This window comes from Hemitrygon akajei, chromosome 2 (assembly GCF_048418815.1).
Source record: "Hemitrygon akajei chromosome 2, sHemAka1.3, whole genome shotgun sequence".
Classification (NCBI taxonomy): domain Eukaryota; kingdom Metazoa; phylum Chordata; class Chondrichthyes; order Myliobatiformes; family Dasyatidae; genus Hemitrygon; species Hemitrygon akajei.
In genome coordinates this window covers 71305622-71326052 of record NC_133125.1, presented here as the reverse complement: position 1 = coordinate 71326052, position 20431 = coordinate 71305622, and the positions used below count along the sequence as shown (strand labels likewise).

The 20431-nt window shown below is 43.1% G+C and overlaps 1 protein-coding gene across 10 annotated transcripts in view; it reads left to right on the top strand.

Moving 5' to 3' along the window:
* LOC140713961 (A disintegrin and metalloproteinase with thrombospondin motifs 3-like) overlaps window positions 1-20431 on the top strand; it is a 420377-nt gene that overhangs the window by 78359 nt on the left and 321587 nt on the right. The gene's annotated exons all lie outside the window — the stretch shown is intronic.

Genomic DNA, 20431 nt, shown 5'->3' with positions numbered 1-20431 from the left:
AACATCCACTGCTTTACCCTCTCAACTATCCGCGTAACCTCTTCAAAAAATTCAGTAAGATTTGTCAAACGTGACCTTCCATGCACAAATTCATGTTGACTGTTCCTAATCAGACCCTGTCTATCCAGATAATTATATATACCATCTCTAAGAATACTTTCCATTAATTTACCCACCACTGACGTCAAACTTACAGGCCTATAATTGCTAGGTTTACTCTTAGTCCCCTTTTTAAACAATGGAACTACATGAGCAATACGCCAATCCTCTGGCACCATCCCCGTCTCTAATGACATTTGAAATATTTCTGTCAGAGGCCCTGCTATTTCTACACTAACTTCCCTCAAGGTCCTAGGGAATATCCTGTCAGGACCCAGAGATTTATCCACTTTTATATTCTTTAAAAGCACCAGTACTTCCTCTTCTTTGATCATCATAGTTTCCATAACTTCCCTACTTGTTTCCTTTACCTTACTCAATTCAATATCCTTCTCCTTAGTGAATATCGAAGAAAAGAAATTGTTCAGAATCTCCCCCATCTCTTTTGGCTCTGCACATAGCTGTCCACTCTGATTCTCTAAGGGACCAATTTTATCCCTCACTATCCTTTTGCTATTAATATAACTGTAGAAACCCTTTGAGTTTATTTTCACCTTACTTGCCAAAGCAACCTCATATCATCTTTTAGCTTTTCTAATTTCTTTCTTAAGATTCTTTTTACATTCTTTATATTCCTTGAGCACCTCATTTATTCCATGCTGCCTATATTTATTGTAGATTTCACTCTTTTTCTGATCCAAGTTTCCGATATCCCTTGAAAACTATGGCTCTCTCAAACTTTTAACCTTTCCTTTCAACCTAACAGGAACATAAAGATTCTGTACCCTCAAAATTTCACCTTTAAATGACCACAATTTCTCTATTACATCATTCCCATAAAACAAATTGTCCCAATCCACTACTTCTAAATCCTTTCGCATCTCCTCAAAGTTAGCCTTTCTCCAATCAAAAATCTCAACCCTGGGTCCAGACCTATCCTTCTCCATAATTATATTGAAACTAATGGCATTGTGATCACTAGACCCGAAGTGCTCCCAGCACATGCCTCCGTCACCTGATCTATCTCATTCCCTAACAGGAGATCCAACACTGCCCCTTCTCTAGTCGGTACCTCTATGTATTGCTGTAAAAAAACTATCCTGCACACATCTTACAAACTCCAAACCATCCAGCCCTTTTACAGAATGGGCTTCCCAGTCTATGTGTGGAAAATCAAAATCTCTCTCAATCACAACCTTGTGCTTACTACAAATATCTGCTATCTCCTTACAAATTTGCTCCTCCAATTCTCGCTCCCCTTTAGGTGGTCTATAATACACCCCTTTAAGTGTTACTACACCTTTCCCATTCCTCAATTCCATCCAAATAGTCTCCCTAGATGAGCCCTCTAATCTATCCTGTCAAAGCACCGCTGTAATATTTTCACTGACAAGCAATGCAACACCTCCCCCTCTTGCCCCTCCGATTCTATCACACCTGAAGCAACGAAATCCATGAATATTTAGTTGCCATTCACACCTCTCCTGCAACCATGTTTCACTAATAGCTACAACATCATATTTCCAGGTATCAATCCATGCTCTAAGCTCATCCACCTTTCTTACAATGCTCCTAGTATTAAAATAGATGCATTTAAGAAACTCTCCACCTCTTACTCTCTGTTTATCCCTAATGGTGCAAACAACTTTATCATATTTGTCTTCCTTCTCCCCTACATCTTCGGTCTGAGCGCTCCCCTTCTCTGTCACCTGCCTATCCTCCCTCACACACTGTCTACTAGCTTTCTCTATTTGTGAACTAACCTCCTCTCTCCTAGTCTCTTCAATTTGATTCCTATCCCCCAACCATTCTAGTTTAAAGTCTTCCCAGTAGCCTTCGCAAATCTCCCCACCAGGATATTGGTCACACCTGCCCCAAAAGAGGTCCCAATGATCCAGAGACTTGAATCCCTGCCCCCTGCTCCAATCCCTCAGCCACGCATTTATCCTCCACCTAATTCCATTCCTACTCTCACTGTCATGTGGCACAGGCAGTAATGCCGAGCTTACTACCTTTGCAGTCCTTCTTCTCAACTCCCTTCCTAATTCCCTATATTCTCCTTTCAGGACCTCTTCCCTTTTCCTAGTTATGTCATTGGTACCTATATGTAACACGACCACTGGCTCCTCACCCTCCCACTTCAGGATATCTTGGATGCAATCAGAAACATCCCGGACCCTGGCACCAGGGAGGCAAACTACCATCCGGGTCTCCTGACTGCGTCCACAGAATTGCCTATCTGACCCCCTAACTATCGAGTCCCCTATTACTACTGCCTTCCTCTTCCTTTCCCTACCCTTCTGAGCTACAGGGCCGGACTCTGTGCCGGCTACACGGCCACTGTTGCTTCCCCCAGGTAGGCTGTCCCCCCAGCAGTACTCAAACAGGAGTACTTATTGTCAAGGGGTACAGCCACTGGGGTACTCTCTAGTACCTGACTCTTCCCCTTCCCCCTCCTAACTGTGACCCACTTGTCTGCCTCCCATGGCCCCGGTGTGATCATCTGCCTGTAATTTCACTTTATCAACTCTTCACTCTCCCTGACCAGACGAAGGTCATCGAGCTGCAGCTCCAGTTCCCTAACTCAGTCCCTTAGGAGCTGCAGCTCGGCACATCTGGTGCAGATGTGGACATCCGGGAGGCTAGGAGACTCCAGGACCTCCCACATCCGACACCGAGAACAACCAGCTACCCTCACACTCGTACTTCCCCCTTTCCTCAAACAACAGGAAAAACTGAAACCTAAACCTACCTTGCTTCGCCCGCTTCCATCTAAGTCCGTTGAGCCCAAGCCCTTAAGCCTTCACTTTGCTTCCGGCTCACTCCACTTCAGAAGAATGCGAGGAGATCTTATAGAAACAAATAAAGTTATGAAAGGTACAGATAATATAGAGGCAGGAAATTTGTTTCCACTGATAGGTGATACTAGAACTAGGAGACATAGCCTCAAGATTTGGGGGAGAAATTGAAGCAAGAGGCAGAGAGTGAAGACGTAAAGGCATCTCGGAGAGAAGCTTTTTTTAAAAACTGATCGGGGCAAAGAGGCTAGACTGCGTGACATAGCACGCCAAGGGTTTAAAAATAAGATGCCATATACAGTGGCCATTGTCAGAGTGGGATGGCTTTGGCTCAGCAGGCTTCGGCGTGAACAGGCAGAGGCAAATGTAGTTTTGTTTTGTTTAGAGTAAAGAGAATGCCAGGCAGGATGTTGGAATGCTTCTCTTGCAGGATGTGGGAAGTCAGGGGGACCTCTGGTCTCCCTGACAACGACACCTGCAGGAAGTGCATCCAGCTACAGCTCCTAACAAACTGCATTAGGGAACTGGAGCAGTGGTTTCCGGTGACGTTATTGTTGAGAAGCAGCTTAATCACTAGCTCCTCCGGAAAAACGCGTATTAAGCCCCGCTAACCCATCAAATATAATATTTTTGGAAAAATATTTGAACTGAAAAGAGGGGCAAGAATAGGGAAAAAGAATGGAAATAAAAAAAGCGTCCGAGAGGAGTGCAGCGAGCGGCTTTCCTACCCGACAGTGTGCTAGCGAGGCGGCCGCTGGGCCTCATTCAGACGAAGCGGCGAATATGTTTGAAATCCTGAAAGCGACAAGGGAGTTCCGGAAAGAATTAGAGCAGCAGCTCCATGATATTAAGTCAGAGCTCGCCAGCGTCAGTCAAAAAATAGCGGTAGCAGAGACTCAAATTGAGAACTGGAAGATCGTGTTAAAAATGTGGAACGGATACTGAGTAAGACAATAAAAATATTACATCACCAAGAAGGTAAACTGCTTGACCTGGAGGGAAGATCACGGCGGAAAAATATCAGAATCTACAACGTTCCTGAAGGAGCGGAGGGCTCATCTATGACGGAGTTTATCGGAAAGTTACTGCGAGACGCGCTGGATCTTCCCTTGGCTAGGGAGCTGGAAGTTGAAAGAGCCCATCGTGCGCTCGTCCATAAACCACACTCAATAATAATTAAATTCCTTTGGTACAGCACCAAGGCGGAGATTCTACGAAGGGCTTGGAGTAAGAAGAGAGTGTTTTTCGATGAAAAATTAATATTTTTCGACCAAGACTACACCCCCCCCCCCCCCCCCCCTGTGGTCCTGCAGAAACGCAAAGAATACTCTGAAGTAAAGTGAGTACTAAAGCAAAAAAAAGATTAGATTTCAAACTCCGTACCCTACTAAACTTCGAGTGTTTTATGACAACGGGACGCGGTTGTACCAGAGTGTGGAAGAGGCGACAACAGACTACAGGCCAGAGGGTTGCCCGTTAGCGTGACCAAAACGAGGGAAAGCTTGGCTGAGGAATTATCCTGCTGCGCTTGGGAAATAGTGCGAGAATCGAGAAGGCAGGAGACGGGAGGAGGCCGAGAGAAGTATATCAGAAAGAGACTGGGAGTTTTCCAAAGACATTCCTCACCCCCTTCAGAAGAGCCATAAGGTTTGGCTAACTTTAAAAATGTTGAGAAGCTAAATGGAAGCAAAAGTACACGGTGATATACCTATCTCGAGAAATATTTATTATGATGTGGATTTTATATTTCTTAGTTGTTATTCTTTATTCGCTCACTTACTCCTTTTTCCCCACCAAAATGAGAATATATATATATATATATGTGTGTGTGTATATGTATGTAATATATGTGTGTGTGTGTATATATATATATATATATATATAGGAGGAGTACACAGGGAAATCTTTTCTGTTTAATGGATTTGTTCACTGACTTTTATGAATACTGCAATGGGGGCCCTCAACTCACAAGTAGGAGGGGTTATCCCCCACAGCTAGACATTTCCTCTAGCTCAACGCAGGGTCATCTACTAGAGACCTCAGCCTTGGAATCACACGTTCGTTGCCATTTTTGTTGTTATTTGCGTTTCTTGGTTCTTATTTGTTCAGGGAGTAGATCGATTAAGCTTTATTTTAATTTCAATGATACATTGACAGATAAATCCAGATGGCTAAGGACAAGGTAAAATTCATTTCTTTTAATGTCAATGGGCTATTAAATCCAATCAAATGTAAGAGAATTTTATCCAAAATGAAAAAACAAGCCCATGTAGCATATTTACAGGAAACTCATTTAAGTGATAATGAGCATAAAAAACTAAAGAGAATGGGCTTCACTAATCTGTTTTTCTCCTCATATAAATCAGAACATAGGAGAGGAGTTGCCATTTTTATCTCAAGTAAGCTAAATTTTGAAAAAGTATTCGAAATGGGAGATAAAGTGGGCAGATATATTCTGGTAAGGGGGAATATAGACGGAAATTCAGTTACTCTATTGAATATATATATTATTATATATGGCTATCACAGGAGAGCCCAACTTTAAATACATGGATGGAAATTACAATGGACATTTACAAAATGGAGAAGATAACAGCATTTGTTAATCATAAGCTGGAACAATTTGATCCATACTGGGAAAAATGGTTTCACTACATAATGCCTCATGGGCCTGATTTTATTCTCACAAATCAATGAATCTGTTGTTAAAAAAAGAGATCACACCCTACTTGTACATAGTTCTTTCCTTTTGCTTGTTTTTTCTTTCCACTCTTTTCTATAAGTGTATACCTCAGATAAATACTTTGTGGAGATTTGTGATATCTATGTTTGATGATGAACTTCAATAAAAAAATAAATAACAAAATAAAGGGAACTGGAGCAGGAGCTGGATGACCTCCGGATCATTCAGGAGAATGAGGAGTTTATAGATAGTAGCTTCAGTTAGGTAGTTATGCCAAAGGAGCAGGGCAGAGGTAATTGGATTACTGTCAGGCGAGAGAAGGGGAAAGGTCAGGCAGAGCAGGGCTCCCTTGTGGCCATTCCCCTCAACAACAAGTATACTGATTTGGGTACTGTTGTGGGGGGGGGGGGGGGGAGGAATGACTTACCTGGGACAAGCTGCGGCAGCCGGATCTCTGGCACTGAGTCTGGTTCTGTAGTGCAGAAGGGAGGGGCAAGAAGAGGAGAGTGGTAGTGATAGGGGACTCGATAGTTAGAGGTACAGACAGGAGGTTCTGTGGTCACGACAGAAACTCCCGGATGGTCTGTTGCCTCCCAGGTGCCAGGGTCTGTGATGTCTCTGATCAAGTGTACAACATTCTGAACTGGGAGGGTGATCAGCCAGATGTCATGGTACACATCGGTACCACTGATGCAGGAAGAAAGACTTGGGAGGTCCTGAAGAGTGAGTATAGAGAGCTTGGTAGAAAGTTAAAAAGCAGAACCTCAGGATTGCTTCCTGTGCCATGTGCCAGTGAGGGTAAGAGTAGGATGTTCTGGAGGATGAACACATGGCTGAGGAACTGGTGTAGGGGGCAGGGTTTCAGATTTCAGGATCATTGGGACCTCTTCTGGGGCAGGTGGGACCTGTACAAGAAAGATGGGTTACATCTGAACTACAGGGGGACCAATATCCTTGCAGGGAGGTTTGCTAGTGCTATTGGGAGGGGGGAGGTTTAAACTATATTTGCAGGGGGATGGGAACCAGAGTAGATAGTGGAGCAGGGGTGAAAATAGATGATGTTAAAGTTTCATGCAGTCACAAATAGAAGGGTTGTGTGTGGTGGTAATAATCTTCTGAGGTGTGTCTATTTCAACGCAAGGAGTATTGTGGGGAAGGCTGACGAGCTGAGGGCGTGGATTGACATGTGGAATTATGCCATTGTAGCCATTAGTGAAACTTGGCTACAGGAGGGGCAGGACTGGCAGCTTAATGTTCCAGGGTTGTGATGTTTCAGACATGATCGAGGCAGAGGGACTAGGGGTGGGGGAGTGGCATTGCTAGTCAGGGAAAATGTTACAGCAGTGCTCAGGCAGGACAGATTAGGGCTTGTCTACCGAGGCCATATGGGTGGAGCTGAGAAACGGGAAAGGTATGACCACATTAATAGGGTTGTATTATAGACCACCCAATAGTCAGCGAGAACTGGAGGAGCAAACCTGCAGAGAGATAGCAGACAACTGCAGGAAACAAAGTTGTGATAATAGGGGATTGGATTCCCATACTGTTAAAGGTCTAGATGAGTTTGAGTTTGTAAAATGTGTTCAGGAAAGTTTTCTAAATCAATATATAGAGGTACCGACTAGAGAGGATGCAATATTAGATCTCCTATTAGGAAATGAGTTAGGACAGTAAGTGTTTGTAGTGGAACACTTTGGTTCCCGTGGTCGTAACACCATTAGTTCCAATTTAATCATGGATAAAGATCTGGCCCTCGGGTTGAGGTTCTAAATTGGAAAAAGGCCAAATTTGAAGAAATGAGAAAGGATCTAAAAAGCGTGGATTGGGACAGGTTGTTCTCTGGCAAGGATGTGATTGGTAAGTGGGAGGCCTTCAAAGGAGAAATTTTGAGAGTGCAGAGTTTGTATTTTCCTGTTAGGATTAAAGGCAAAGTGAATAAGGTTAAGGAACCTTGGTTCTCTAGGGATATTGAAACTCTGATAAAGAAGGAGAGAAAGATGTATGACATGTATAGGAAACAGGGAGCAATTAAGGTACTTGAGAAGTATAAAAAGTGCAAAAAAAAATACTTAAGAAAGAAATCAGTAGGGCTAAAAGAAGACATGAGGTAGCTTTGGCAGTCAAGGTGAAGGATAATCCAAAGAGCTTCTACAGGTATATTAAGAGCAAAAGGATAGTAAGGGATAAAATTGGTCCTCTTGAAGATCAGAGTGGTCAGCTATGTATGGAACCAAAAGAAATGGGGGAGATCTTAAATGGGTTTTTTGCGTCTGTATTTACTAAGGAAACTGGCATGGAGTCAATGGAAATAAGGCAAACAAGTAGTGAGGTCATGGAATGTATACAGATTGAAGAGGAGGAAGCGCTTGCTATCTTGAGGCAAATCAGAGTAGATAAATCACCATGACCTGACAGGGTATTCCCTCGGACCTTGAAGGAGGACTAGTGTTGAAATTGCAGGGGCCCTGGCAGAGATATTTAAAATGTTGGTATCTACGGGAGAGGTGCCGGAGGATTGGAGGATAGCTCATGTTGTTCCGTTGTTTAAAAAAGGCTCTAAAAGTAATCTAATGCCCTTCCCTTGGACAACATTGGTAGCGTGGAGAAGGGAGACTTGCAGCTTGGGCAAATGCCGGTCTTCCATTAAAAAAAACCTTGCCCAGGCTTGCGCCCTGGAAACTTTCCAAGGTGCAAATCCATGGTCGATCGAGACTAACGGAGCCCTACACACAAAAGTAATCCGGGAAATTATAGGCTGGTAAATTTGACATTGGTAGTAGGTAAATTATTGGAAGGAGTACTAAGAGGTAGGATCTACAAGTATTTGGATAGACAAGGACATTAGGGAGAGTCAACAAGGCTTTGTGCGTGGTAGGTCATGTTTAAGAAATCTATTAGAGTTTTTCGAGGAGGTTACAAGGAAAGTGGATGAAGGGAAGGCAGTGGACGTTGTCTACATGGACTTCAGTAAAGCCTTTGACAAAGTCCCGCATGGGAGGTTCGTTCGGAAGATTCAGTCGCTAAGTATACATGGTGACGTAGTAAATTGGATTAGACATTGGCTTAATGGGAGAAACCAGAGTGTGGTAGTGGAGGATTGCTTCTCTGAGTGGAGGCCTGTGACTAGTGGTGTGCCACAGGGATCATAGAACACTACAGCACAGTACAGGCCCTTCAGCCCTCCATGTTGTGCCGACCCATATAATCCTTAAAAAAAAGTACTAAACCCACACTACCCCATAACCCTCCATTTTTCTTTCATCCATGTGCCTGTGCAAGAGGCTCTCAAATACCCCTAATGTTTTAGCCTCCACCATCATCCCTGGCAAGTCATTCTAGGCACTCACAACCCTCTGTGTAAAAAAAGACACAAAACAAAAAATTTCCCCTTGATGTCTACCCTAAACTTCCCTCCCTTAATTTTGTACATATGCCCTCTGGTGTTTGCTATTGGTGCACTGGGAAACAGGTACTGACTATCCACCCTATCTATGCCTCTCATAATCTTGTCTCTATCTCTATCTCATAATCTCTATCAAGTCCCCTCTCATTCTTCTACACTCCAAAGAGAAAAGTCCCAGCTCTGCTAACCTTGCTTCATATGACTTGTTCTCCAAACCAGGCAACATCCTGGTAAATCTCCTCTGCACCCTCTCCATAGCTTCCACACCCTTCCTATAATGAGGTGACCAGAATTGAACACAATACTCTAAGTGCGGTCTCACCAAAGTTTTGTAGAGTTGCAACATGACCTCTCTAATCTTGAACTCAATCCCCTTGTTAATGAAGCCTAGCATCCCATAGGCCTTCTTAACTACCCTATCAACCTGTGCTGCAACCTTGAGGGATGTATGGATTTGAACCCCAAGGTCCCTTTGTTCATCCACACTCTTAAGTATCCGACCATTAATCCTGTACTCAATCTTCTGGTTTGTCCTTCCAAAATGCATCACCTCACACTTGTCCGGATTGAACTCCATCTGCCATTTTTCTGCCCAACTCTGCAGCCTGTCTATATCCTCTTGTAACCTTCGACAACCTACAGCTCCATCAACAACTCCTCCAATCTTCATGTCATCTGCAAACTTACTCACCCATCCTTCCCCCTCTGCATCCAGGTCATTTATAAAAGTCACAAATAGCAGGGGTCCCAGGACAGATCCCTGTGGCACTCCACTAGTCACCGACCTCCAGGCAGAATGCTTTCCTTCCACAACTACCCTCTGCTTTCTTCATTTAAGCCAATTTTTTATCCAAACAGCCAAGGTTCCACTTATCCCATGCCTCATGACTTTCTGGATGAGTCTCTCATGAGGGACCTTGTCAAATGCTTTGCTAAAGTCCATGTAGACCACATCCACTGTCCTACCCTCACCAATTTCTTTTGTTACCTCTTCAAAAAACTCAATCAGGCTCGTGAGGCACAATCTTCCCTTCACAAAGCCATGTTGATTATCCATGAGTAGACTGTACTTCTCCAAATCTTCGTAGATCTTATCCTTAAGAATCCTTTCCAGTAGTTTGCAGACCACCAACGTAAGACTCACCAGTCTATAGTTCCCAGGTTTCTCCCTATTACCTTTTTTAAACAAGGGAACTACATTTGCCATTCTCCAGTCCTCTGGCACTTCCCCTGCAGCCAAAGAGGATTCAAAGATCATAGCTAATGCTCTTGCGATCTCTTCTCTCAATTCCCACAACAACCTGGGGTGTATCATATCTGGCCCTGGGGATTTATCAATCTTAATGTTTTTAAGAAGATCCAGCACTACTTCTTCCTTAATCTCCACATTGTCCAGCACACAGGCCCGCTCTACTTCAACCTCATCCTGATCAAGATCCTTTTCACTTGTGAATACTGAAGCAAAGTATTCATTAGGACCTCCCCAACCTCCTGCACTTCCAGGCACATGTTGCCCTCTTTATCCTTTGAATGTTGCCACCTTCATTCTCATCATCCTCCTATTCTTCACATACACATAGAACACCTTGGGGTTCTCCTTAATCCTACATGCCAGGGCCTTCTCATGCCCCCTTCAAGCTCTCCTAGTCCTTTTAGCTCCTTCCTGGCTACCCTATATTTCTCATAAGCCCCTCCTGCTTCCTGCTTCTTATATCTAGCATATGCTTCCTTTTTCCTCTTGATGAGTTGCCTCACATGTTTCGTCAGCCACGGTTCCCTTTTCCTGTCATTTTTTCCTTGCCTCAGTGGGACAAACCTATCCTGAACCCAGCTCAAGTGGTCCCTAAATTTCTCCCACATTACTTCTGTGTTTTCCCCTTTGAACATCTGTTTCCAATTTACTCTTGCTAGTTCCTGCCTCATCAGATTCAGATTCAGTTTATTGTCATTTAGAAACCACAAATGCAATGCAGTTAAAAAATGAGAGAACATTCCCCCAGAATGATATCATAAAAGCATATGACAAAAGAGACTACACCAGAAAATCCACATAACGTTTGGCAATCCCCAATCCAGAGTCCGGAGAGGCTGCTGCGTATTAATATCGCGCTACCGTCTAGCACGTTCCCTGGAAAGGAGCTCCAAATCGACCAGACAAAAACAAGACCAAAAACTAAAGCTACAAGACCTGCACAAAACCACAAAATTACAACATATAGTTACAACAGTGCAAACAATAGCATAATTGATAAAAAAAAACAGACTATGGGCACAGTAAAAATAGTCTAAGATGTTAAAGGACTGTAAGTTCAAGAGAAATCACCACAGTTTCCACAAGTCCCCAGGGTCCCGACAGACTCGCCATCCCACGTTGGCAGCAGAAGGGAATACCCCCACTATGGACTTCCAAGGCGCCGCCCGACTCAGCCTCACAGACGCAGCACACAATGGAAGCTCTGTCGAAACCAGCCTCGCAGACACAGCACACACCGAAAGCGACCTGAGTCCGTCGAACCTCCGAGTCGACAACCATCCCCTCCAGCACAGCTTCTCCGAGCACCATCCTCTGCCGAGTGTATTAAGACAGCCCTGCCAATGGCCATCGGCAACGCGACGCCGAGGACTGGGGGCCTGTTCTTCCCAGCTGAGTCCCGGACCTCGCAGCAGCAGCAATGAAGAAGGTCTTCCTGGAATTTCCCGATATTTCTCCGTGCTTCCACATCCGTTTTCAATCAATTATGATTGCGCACAGCACCCCACTTCACAAATAACAGATAATCAGTTCCGGAGTGGCCGCTGCAAGCTGCATCGCGCCGCCATCTTGGATCCCTTCAAAGTTAGCCCTTCCCCAGTTAACCATTTCATCTGATTTTATCCCTTTCCATAGCTATGCTGAAGGTAAGAGAGTTGTGGTCAGTCTCACCAAAATGCTACCCCACTAAGAGGTCTGTCACAGATCAGTGCTGGATCCATTATTATTTGTCATCTATATCAATGATCTGGATGATAATATGGTAAATTGGATCAGCAAATTTGCTGATGATCCAAAGATTGGAGGTGTAGTGGACAGTGAGGAAGGTTTTCAAAGCTTGCGGAGGGATCTGGACCAGCTGGAAAAATGGGCTGGAAAATGGCAGATGTAGTTTAATACAGACAAGTGTGAGGTATTGCACTTTGGAAGGAAAAACCAAGGTGGAACATATAAGGTAAATGGTAGGACACTGAGGAGTGCAGTAGAACAGAGGGATCTAGGAATACAGATACATAATTCCCTAAAAGTGGCGTTATAGGTAGATAGGGTCGTAAAGAGAGCTTTTGGTACATTTGCCTTTATAAATCAAAGTATTGAGTATAAGAGTTGGAATGTTATGGTGAGGTTGTATAAGGCATTGGTGAGGCCAAATTTGGAGTATTGAGTGCAATTTTGGTCACCGAATTACAGGAAGGATATTAATAAGGTTGAAAGAGTGCAGAGAAGGTTTACGAGGATGTTGCTGGGACTTAAGAAACATTTACAGAGAAAGATTGAATTAGGTTATGACTTTATTCCCTGGAGCGTAGAAGAATGGGGGGAGATTTGATAGAGGTATATAAAATTATGATGGGTATAGACAGAATGAATGAAAGCAGGCTTTTTCCACTGAGGCTAGGGGAGAAAAAAACCAGGGGACATGGGTTAAGGGTGAAGGGGGAAAAGTTTAAAAGGAACATGGGGGGGGGGGTGTGCTTCTTCACACAGAGAGTGGTGGGAGTGTGGAATGAGCTGCCAGATGAAGTGGTAAATGTGGGCTCACTTTTAACATTTAAGAAAACCTTGGACAGGCACATGGATGAGAGGCGTATGGAGGGATATGGGCCAGGTGCGGGTCAGTGGGACTAGGCAGAAAAATGGTTTGGCACAGCCAAGATGGGCCAAAAGACCTGTTTCTGTGCTGTAATGGTCTATGGTTCTATGGAGTCAATTTTGAACAGAGATGAGGAGGAACTGCTTTTCCCAAAGAGTGGTGAGTCTGTGGAATTCTCTGCCTAATGAAGCAGTGGAGGCTACTCAGTAATTATAATTAAGACAAGCAACACCCAAAATGCTGAGGAATGATGGAGCATTTTGCGTGTGTTGCTCAAATTTCCAGCATTTGCAGACTTGAAAGGGGAATTTAAGGGCTGCTGGGGAAAAGGCAGGTAGGTGAAGATGAGTCCATGGTCAGATCAGTTCTGATCTTATTGAAGGGTGGAGCAGGCCCGAGGGGCCAGATGGCCGACTCCTCCTTGTATTCTTATGCTCTTGTGAGACAGTGTGAAGCTGCAAATGTAACGAGTCCACAGTGGGGTTTGGTGTGAGCAAAAATTGTGAAGATCCCATTTTCTATAATAGGCAAATGAGCACAAGGGCAAATATTCTTTGCCATCAGGGAGAACAAATGAACTTTAAAAAAATCTTAACAAATAGAATGTCAAAGTACTGAAGGGGTGTTTCTGTCGAAGCACAAGGTACAGGCATTCCTGGTGGCCAGTTTAGAGTGAACTGCAATGAATGCTTCCATCAGATTTCAGAAATATTTCTGTTGTCATGTTGATGCAGTGACTGCTTTTAACATGTAGATGTTAAGAAATATAGAAATATTTATATGGAATAAGTAATCATGCCATAAAATAAAGGGCTACGCGGTAGGAAATTCCAGGTTGTTTATAGAGTAGGTTACATGGTTGTCACAACATTGTGGACCGAAGGGCCTTTCATGAGCTGTATATTTATATGTTCTAAATTCTATGTGATAGGTGAAGCTATGGGGTAGGAAAGGGAGGAATCTGATAGGAGAATAGAGTGGACCATGTGAGAAGGGGGGGGGGAGGAGAAAGACAGCTGAGGAGAAGAGGTAAGAGGCAGGAGTGTGGAATAGAAGAAAAGGAAAGGGAAAAGGAGAAAAGAAATAAAGTGGAAGAAATTTAAAAAAAACACGTTACTGGAAAGAGAAATCAATGCTCATGCCACCAGGTTAGAGGCTACCCAGAAGGAAAATGGTGTTACTCTCCCACCCTACCAAGATAACTCTGAATCTCAGTCTCTCAGTAGTTATTAGTTTATTACCAAAAATTCTTTATTCCATTTTGTTTTTTGATTAAAGCACATCTTGTTTTCTACATTGCAATCCTCTTGCCATGTAGTCACCCATACATTTCCCTTTCTGTATTCTGTGCGCCATAGTTCCCGAGGAGACGTTGGAATGTATAACGGGAGAGAGAGTTCAAAAGGAGCAAGTGACAGCAGTTAGGCATTCTGTGCACCACAGCTCCTGAGGAGACATTGGATTGTGCATAATTAGGCACTTAACTAGGGCCAATAAAAAGAGGTGAGGCTCACAGAGAGTGGCCATTGTGTGAATGGGCCACTGTGGGTGAATGAGTTTTAGAGTGGTGAGTTCAGGATTTGGCTTATAGTGACTTTGGCAAGGAAAGGTGGAGGTTGTAGATAGCTTTATTTGTTTAATATTTCTTTCTTATTTCACAGTTAGAACTGTGGTGATGCCAGGCAGGATAATGGAATGCTCCTCTTGTGGGATGTGGGAAGACAGGGAGACCTCCAGTGTCCCTGACAACTATACTTACAAAAAGTGCATCCAACTGCAGCTTCCTTCAGACATGTTAGTGAATTGGAACCAGAACTGGATGAACCCTGGACTATTCAGGAGATCGAGAAGTTGATCAACAGGACATACAGTGAGGTAGTTTCACTCAGGGTTCAGGACACAATTAACTGGATAACCATCAGGAAGAGGAAAGGTGATAGGCAGCTTGTATGGAGTGCACACGTGGACATTCCCCTCAACAACAGGTATACCGCTTTGGATAGTGTTGAAGGGTGACCTAGTAGAGGAAAGCACAACAGTCGGGTCTCTGCTGCAGTGATACGGGATTCATTCGTTCAAGAAACAGAAAAGAGGTTCGGTGGATGAGAATAAGAATTCCATATAGTTGCCTCCCAGGTGCCAGGGTCGGAGACATCTTGGATCGAGGCTGCAGTGCGAAGGTGAGCATCCAGAAGTCATGGTCCACTTTGGTACCAATGACATGGGAAGGAATGGAGGGAACAAGATCCTCCAAAGTGAGCTCATGGAGTTAGTGCTGAGTTAAAGGAGAGGACCTCCAGAGTTGTGATCTCGGGATTGCTCCCCATGCCATGTGCTAGTGAGGCCAGAAATATTAAGATCATACAGTTCAACATGTTGTTAAGGGCTTCAGAATTTTGGATCATTGGGCTCATTTCCAGAGAAGGAGGAACCAGTCAGATGGGATGGTTTGTACCTGTAATGGAAGGGGACTACTATCCCTTGGGAAAGATTGCTAGCACTTTAGATGGTGGGGGAGGAAAGAGATGAAAAGCAGAGTACCAAAGCAGATAGCGGAGTGGTTGTGGGGAAAGATGTTGTTAAAAATAATTCAGAAGATGTGTAGCTCAGGTGGTTGATGATTGCAGATGTTTCATCTCCATACAAGAGGTGAACTGACGAAGTCTCCTCATGTTTGCAAGTAAATTTCCCAAGATTGGACAACAACACAACCCAAGCAGATGTCGTTAAGCCTTTGTACAAAGTCAGTCTTCGAAAGGTTGAGCATGGTGGGACTAGTTGTGTACATCTCAACACAAGGAATATTGTAGGAAAGGCAGATGAGCTCAGGGCATGTAGAATTATGATATGGTAGCCATTAATGAGACTTAGTTGCAGAAGGGACAGAGCTGGCAGCTCAATATTCCAGGAATCAGTTGTTTAGATGTGATAGAGTGGAAGGGATTAAAGGTGAAGGTGTGGCATTATTATCAGGGAAAATATCCCGACAGTGCTCAGACAGCACAGATTGGAGAGCTAGTCTACTAAGGCTAAATGGGCAAAGTTTATTTAATAATCTCAAATGCCTTCAAATAGATAATCTTTCTGTATTCTGTATGTAGTTTTATTGCAACAGATTTGTCAAATATGATTTGCTTTTCATAAATCCACACCCAGTCTTATTATTTTCTAAGGGCACCATTACCATTTCCTTAGTATTCCTTACCACTCTCCTATTTTCCTAACTATTGATTTCAGAAAAATCCTCAGATGCTGTTATTTTTGGCAATATTATCTAAAAATTCCTTTGTAATTACTTTTTAAACCACATTTGGAGCACTTTTCCTGTTTGATTACTGTATCTAAAAGGGTTATTAAAGCAGTAGAGGATGCACAAGCACATGTTGGAGAAGGGGATACATTAGTGGTAGGGAATTTGTTGAAGAAGATTCTGAGGGACAGATTACATGTTCACTTGCAAATTTAGAAGGAGTCAGGGGAAATTATGTCTCGTAAATCTGAGGTTTTGCATATCCCTGGAGCCCATTGCTATCCAAGTACCTGTCTAAAAGCCAAATGAAGATTAATGAAGGTAGAACCATAAATGTGGTTTACAAGAACCTCAGTAAGTCTCCTGACACTGTTCTACAGGTAGAATGATCCAAATGTTTAAAGCACAAGGGATCCAAGGCATGTTGGCAAACTGGATTTAAAATTGGCTTGGGTGATTGGAGGGAGAGGGTAATGGTGGACAGGAGTGTTTTGACTGGAAGTCTGATACAAGTAGTGTACCATGAGGATCGATACTTGACATTTCATATTTGTAAAGTACATAAATGAAGTGGATGAGAATACAAGTGGTATGACACAAATTTCAGTGGAGATGTAGACAGCAAAGGTTGTTTGTGGATAAATCAGCTGGGAAGTTGAGCAGAGTAGTGGCAGGTGGAACCACCGGATAAATGTGAGGTAACTCACAAAATGGAGGAACTCAGCAGGCCAGACAGCAACAATGGAAAAGAGTAAACAGTCAACGTTTCTGGCCAAGAGCCTTCATCAGTGGAATGCACTTTGAGTAATCAAATTCTAGGAGGACATATACAGACACTGACAGGAATCTTAGCGACATTGGGGTAGAGAGAGATGGAAGTTAAGATGCAAGTTTACAGTGTCCTGAAAATGCCAACATAGATTGAGTTGTGAAAAAGGAATTTGCTTCTCTGGTTGAGGCAATGAATACAAGAGTTGGGTTGTCATGTTCCAGCTGAACAAAACATCGGTAACGCAGCATTTACGTATTGTATACAGTTCTAGTACAAAGAATGTGGTAGCAACAGAGCAATATAGTTGAGATTCACTAAAAACACTACTAGGAATGAAGGGCTGCACCTGTAAGGAGAGATTGGTTAGGCTGGGTACATTCTCATTGGAATGAACGTGAAAGACTGTTTGTTAATTTTAGTGAGTGTTAATGTTTGTAGTAGGTTATAAAATTAAGAGAGTTGCAGATGAGATGGATGGTCAGTCTTTTTCTCAGTGTAATGGTGTCTTGAACGGGTTTAAGGTGAGAGTGCAGAAACTGAAAGGAGACCTTTCTTCATACAAAGTGTGAATATCTGGAATGAGCTGCCAGAGAAGGTGGTAGTGGCATAAACAACTACACTGTTTAAAAGACATTTGGATAGAAAAGAAATACGGGTCTAATGCTTGCAAATGGGATGATGATCTTCCAGGACAAGATGGACCAAAAGTGCTTGTTTCTTTGCTCTCCATTTCTATGATCTGATGACAGGAGATGAGAGCATGGCATTGACTGGTTAGACAAAATGGCCCCTTTCTCTGCTGTACACTTGATGTAACATTTGAGTTATTTACGTGACAGAAGATTACACATCAGACTGTGTAATCTGCATTTGTCTGCTTGACTTTGGAACAGAGCAGAGAGAAGGCAAGTGGGGAAACCATAGCGTTGCTTTAAAATTCAGAGTGGAAAAATGGTCTTAGGTAATTAAAATGTGTGCCCTCTGGAGACAGAAGGCCAGCAGGTCCATCAGGAAAAGTATGTAGAAATTGAAGAGACAGGGTGTAACAGACAGCACGAGAGAGGATGGAGCAAACAGTGGTTTAGACTTTCAAATGCAGAACCACTGTGGCTGAAGAAACCACAACTGAGGTGGACTACACCAGCTGACTAAACTGTTGGCTGCTTCTCTGCAGACAATGGGACAGTGGGGAGGAGGAAGTGGAGGCAGACTGAGTCAGGGCGAGGAGGAAGGAAATTGAGGAAGAACAAGGAAGACGAGAAGCGAAGCTGAGGGAGAGTGAGAAGATGGAATCAGATTGAGGGAAAGCATACTGAAGGAGAGAGTGGAATCAATGGCATGATTACTTATTCCATATAAATATTTCTAAATTTCTTAACATCTACATGTTAAATGCAGTCACAGCATCAGCATGACAACAGAAATATTTCTGAAATCTGATGGAAGCATTCATTACAGTCCGCTCTAAACTAGCCATCAGGAATACCTGCACCTTGTGCTTCGACAGAAACATTCCAAAAATTGTGACAATTCCATTTTCTATAAAAAGCAAAAGAGGACATAGAACCGTAGAATGTTGCAGCACAGAAACAGGACTTTTGGCCCTTCTTGGCTGTGCTGAACCATTTTCTGCCTAGTCCCACTGACCTGCACCCGGCCCATATCCCTCCAAACCCCTCTCATCCATGTACCTGTCCAAGTGTTTCTTAAATGTTAAAAGTGACCACTTCATTTACCACTTTATCTGGCAGCTCATTCCACACTCCCACCACTCTCTGTGTGAAGAAGCCCCCACCCCAATGTTCCCTTTAAACTTTTCCCCCTTCACCCTTAACCCATGTCCTCTGGTTTTTTTCTCCCCTAGCCTCAGTGGAAAAAGTCTGCTTGCATTCACTCTATCTATACCCATCATAATTTTATATACCTCTATGACATAGATAAATATTCCTTGTCATCAGGGAGAACAAATGAATTTTAAAAAAATGTTAACAAATAGAATGTCAAAGTACTGAAGGGATGTTTCCTTTACCTTTCCACCCCCATAGCTTCACCTATCACATAGAACATAGAACTTAGACCATATAAATATACAGCATATTACAGGCCCTTTGGCCCACAGTATTGTGCCAACCATATAACCTACTCTAGAAACTGCCTAGAATTTCCTGCTGCATAGCCCTCAATTTTTCTGAGGTCCATGTACCTATCCAGGAGTCTCTTAAAAGTATCTGCTTATATCACCTTCGCTGGCAGCGCAGTCCACACACCCACCACTCTCTGTGTGGAAAACTTACCCCTGATATCCCCTCTTGCACCTACTTCCAAGCACATTAAAACTATACCCCCTCATGTTAGCCATTTCAGCCCCTGGGAAAAAGTCTCTGGCTATCCACACAATGAATGGCTCTGACCATCTTGTACACCTCTATCAGGGCATCTCTCGTCCTCTGTCTCACCAAGGAGAAAAGGCCAAGTTCACTCATAAGGCATGCTCTCCAATCCAAGCAACATCCTTGTAAATCTCTTCAGCACTCTCTCGCCTTCTAGCATGTCCATCTTCTGTTGATGTTTACATGTATAGCAAGCAATTAGGAGAAGAAACTCTCACTGGAGAACAATTTGAGTACAGAAGTAGAGACATCTTACTCCAATTATATAGGGTGTTTGTGAGGCTGTACCTGCACTACTCTGTACAGGCCTTACATTCCTTCTAATAGAAGACTATACTGGTGATAGAGAGTCATCACCAGATTTATTATGGGATTATGATCTTGACCCATGAAGAGAGGTCTTGCAGACTTGATCTACTGTGTCTATAAACATATTCAACTCCCCCACGGAAGTTTTCATGTTTTATCATTTTACAACATTTAATCACAGTAGATTTAATTTGGCTTTTTTTTGACACTGATCAGCAGATAAAGACTATTTCGTATCAGTGAAAATATCTCTACAAAATGATCTAAGATATAAAACATGAAATAATTGATTGCATAAATATTCATCCCCTTTAATATGACAGACCAAATCGTCACTGGTGCAGCCAATTGGTTTTAGTATTATAATTAGTTAAATGGAGATCACCTGTCTGCGGTCAAGATGGTTCAATTGATTGTTGTAAAAATACTCCTGTATCTGGAAGGTCCAACTGCTGGTGAGTCAGTATCCTGGCAAAAACTACACCATGTAGTCAGGTAAACTCCACAAAAAGTTTATTGAAAAGCACAAGTCAGGAGATGGATTTCCAAGTCACTGAATATCCCTTGGAGTACAGTTAAGTCAATCATCAAGAAATGGAAAGAATATGGCACAGCTGTAAATCTGGCTGGAGCAGTCCGTCCTCTAAAACTGAGTGACTGTGCAAAAAAGGGATGATTGTGGAAGGCCAGCAAGAGACCTATGACAACTTTGGAGAAGTTACAAGCTTCAGTGACTTAGATGGGAGAGACTACACATACAACAACTGTTGCCCAGGTGCTTCATCAGTCGCAGCTTTATGGGAGAGTAGCAATGAGAAAGCCACTGTTGGGGGGGGGGGGGGGGACTCAAAGGTTTCAAAGATACATTTAATGTCGGAGAAA